General features: G+C 43.6%; 1 long non-coding RNA gene across 1 annotated transcript; it reads left to right on the top strand.

Moving 5' to 3' along the window:
* Positions 1-413: 413 nt before the first annotated feature.
* LOC125332984 lies at positions 414-3,373 on the top strand. The gene is made up of 2 exons (XR_007206708.1): positions 414-860; positions 2,965-3,373. It is a non-coding gene; the product is annotated as an uncharacterized LOC125332984 (long non-coding RNA).
* Positions 3,374-3,581: the final 208 nt, after the last annotated feature.

Raw genomic sequence — 3,581 nt, 5'->3', positions numbered from 1 at the left:
GTTCACAAGAAGCATTTCCCTCACAGAAGCCTGGTCCAGAACCAGGGAAGGCTTGCCATTGACTTCCACAGAAATATGATCAGATCCCCCAGTATTCACCATCTTACTGGGTGTGTAATTGGGTGCAGATGAGGGGAGCCAGCAGAGAGCTTAAGGACACAGTTTTGGGCATGGAAAAGAGTCAATATGTGAAGGTACTCTTTGTTTCACTTTGTCTACTCTTCCTCTTCTTTCTCCAAGGGAAACGGGAAAATCAAATGGGTCTGCTCAAGGAGGGCCAAGTCCTCTCCAGTGACTCCCTCCTTGCTTCAGCCTCTTGACATCTGCTCTGGCACTGCTCCACACTGTCACCTGTCCAGGGACAGCCTTCTCAGGAGAGGGGGACAGCTCATATTATGATGATTAGACAAGGAGCAACCAAAACCTCTTTGCACCATCTGTAACCTGGTTGTTGTCAGGGTCTTTCCTTCTGGGTGGGAAGCAGCCCTGTCAGCAAGAACCATGTCAGAGCCTTGGTGACTGGAAGTCACGATCTCCCCACTGCCTTACCTTGTCTTTTGATTTTTCACTTTGACTCATTGCTCCCAGTCATCCCTGTCGTCAATAATAAGAGGTGCTGGGGCACATTTTACAAATATGTGTGCCTAATCATCTTGATATCTGAGAGGAGCCATGTAGATAAGAAGAGCTTTTATCTCCTTTTCACAGCGGCAATGTGAACCCTCCAGGGCTGCACAGGATGACTGCAGCCACACAAGGTTCCAGCAGCAGCATGCACCCGGTTATGCAAAAAAAAGAGGAGAAAAGCCCTTCCAGTCTGCACCGGCTGGATTTAACCTCATGCACCGCTTCAGGATCTGGTGAGTCCCACCAAGTCTGTTATTGTAGACTCAAGACAACCTTCCCCCACTTTGATGTAGCTCTCCTTGGCTCATCCTTACCTGGAAAGGACACAGACAGCCTTCCTGGCTACTTTGGTACATGCCATTGCAAATCCACCCTGCCTGGAATGTGTGGCTCTCCTCATCCCACTGTGAAAGGCCATCCATGCCCTCGTCATTGGTTTCTTTCATGTACAACAAATTGTACTTATAACAGGAAAGCCCAGGCAGAATTCCCCTGAGAGTCTGAAATGACATTTCTCAGGATCTGACAATAAAACACCACTTGTGCTCTGCCTCTCATCTGTTCACCCTTTCAGTTAAGCTTTCACTCTGTGCATTAGAGAAATGAGTCATCTTCATCATCTCTTATGCACTCACATTCGCAGTACCTTGCCTTAATCTTCAGTTTTTCACTATCACCTGAAATATATGCTCTTTAATATCTAATATTACTTTATGGGGAAAAAACACTAAAAAATCAATCACACTTGTAACGAGAAGCTTCCAAAGACTCTAATCCTAAAATGCACTCCTATAATACCACAAGGGAATCTCCACGCTCAGTATTGAAAGGATAATTTTTCAGTGCATCCCCAGTTTCCCAGATACACATAGCTCTTCATTTTCACCTGCAAATGACTCCATAGATTAACAGAGAGACAAAACTCAATCAAGCATGTCTGTCATTGCGATTATGGCCTGGCTGTAAAGCAATTTCACAGAATGGCAGAGGACCATGATATACCTACCACAGCTTAAAAGCCTTCTTCATTGCACCAGATTTACATAACTTTATTCAGTGTTGTAGGTTCAGAAAAAAATTCATATTTGCCAATAGGGATGGGAAATGAGCAAAGCAGTGACACTGGAGGTAGTTTATCATTTGAATTGGGTTCTGCACCTGCAGAATTCCCCTCTTGCTTTTTTGGCAACACCTTGTGTCTTGCACAGACCCAATAACTGTAAGGGACTATTTCTGTATTTATATTTTCTATCTAATAAAAAATAGTAGTAAGTTGTAAAGATTGAATTAGAGACCACAGTGGTTTTCAATTTTGACTCAGGCTGTGGAGTTCAGTGGGGAAAATGTAGCCCTTAACTCTACACCAAGAAAATACACCAGGATCCTTTTGCTCTCTGCTTGAAGTTCTTCCAGAGTTACTTTAGCATGCCTTCAAAAAATTGTCCCCAGTGGCAATTTCAGAGCCATATATATCAATTCAGATTGCCATGTACAGCCATTTGCAAATTCTGACATGCCCTCAAATCCTAAATCTGACTTAAAATTTCTTCAAGCAGTTTCTGACAGTTTAAGCAAGAAATGCGGACTTTTGAAATGAAAACTGAAATTCTCACTCTTGCGAAAACACTAAGTGATATGAGAGTTGACATGTCAATCATCCTGGCTCCGGAATAATCGTTCATGCTTATTTTACTGGGAAATGAGCAGGTGTGCAAAAGCTCCTGCTGAGCCCCTGCACCTGCAGGAAACAAAACTCTCCAGCAGTCACAAGAATTTGCCCCAGTTCTGCTGCAGAGCTGCTGGGTTCGGGTTGCTCTGGCCCACGCAGAGCATGGTTGGGTGATGCTGCACCATGTTCTTGAAAGAAAATGGGCACAAATCATAGAGTCAGAGATTCATTTAGGTTGGAAAAGACCCAAAGATCATTGGGTCCAACCATTAACCAACACTGCCAAGTCCACCACCAAACCATGTCCCTAAGTCACATCAGGAGTCTCTCCACACTGGCAAATTGGCTATGCTTTGAAAATTCAAAATAGCCAGCCCTGATTTGGTCAAATCAATGCAACCAAAGGTAGTGTGGAGACTTTCAAAAAGCTGATCACATTTTCTAAGGAACAGCTGAATCATGCCATTTTCAGAGAGAAAGCCACAACGATTCTTGGCTGTGCGCAACTTGTTCCCGTAAGGGCAAGGGAAAAACCCAGGGCCAGGGCTGCCTCTTCAGGGTGGCTGGTCAGGTGTGCTGATTTTTGTTCCTTATTATGAAAACTATCTTTTGCCTTCTTCAATAGAAGATAGAAATTTGATGCCATTTCATTTTGTCTTTTTCCCCAGATCCTCATACTTCAAGGCTAAAGCTGAGCTCCTGGAATGACTCTGGAGCTGAAACATACACCTAAGTACTTGGCTGAATCAGTCCCTCTTCAAGTATAAGGAGGAAGATATTCAGGCTTTCTAATTCAGCAGCACAGCAGGGAAACTGCTTGTCTCTGCATGATTGTGTAATTGCTTTTCAAAGAGAGAAGTGAGTTTCTCTATCCACATTGCACTAACAAACCTCAGAAGTCACTTTGGTCTCCCAGCCTAACTTTCAAGATTATTTGTTATGGATAAAAAAAAGACACTTCTATTTCCATAGCTGACAAGCTTTGCCTCAGGGCATGCATTTATTTTCCATGCTGTTGATCTATTCCTCCCTGTATCAGGCTAATTCATCAGATTAATAAAGGACGATTTAGCTTCCTGCAGGGTGTTACTGATCTCTTGGGGAACATGGCAGTTGTTTGCTATGCCCCCTTTCCTCTGAGCAAAAGGGATGATTTTTAAATATTTCTAATGCTTGAAGGCTACAGTTGGTTCTCACCAAGCAGCTACAGAGGAGCAAAAGGCAGCAGCAAAGGGGAAATGTAAAATGTATCACCTGAACCCCTCTTTCCCCACCTCTGTATTCA

Source organism: Corvus hawaiiensis, chromosome 14, assembly GCF_020740725.1.
Source record: "Corvus hawaiiensis isolate bCorHaw1 chromosome 14, bCorHaw1.pri.cur, whole genome shotgun sequence".
Lineage (NCBI taxonomy): Eukaryota > Metazoa > Chordata > Aves > Passeriformes > Corvidae > Corvus > Corvus hawaiiensis.
Note: the sequence above shows the minus strand (reverse complement) of the source record. Positions and strands in the feature narration are given on the sequence as shown.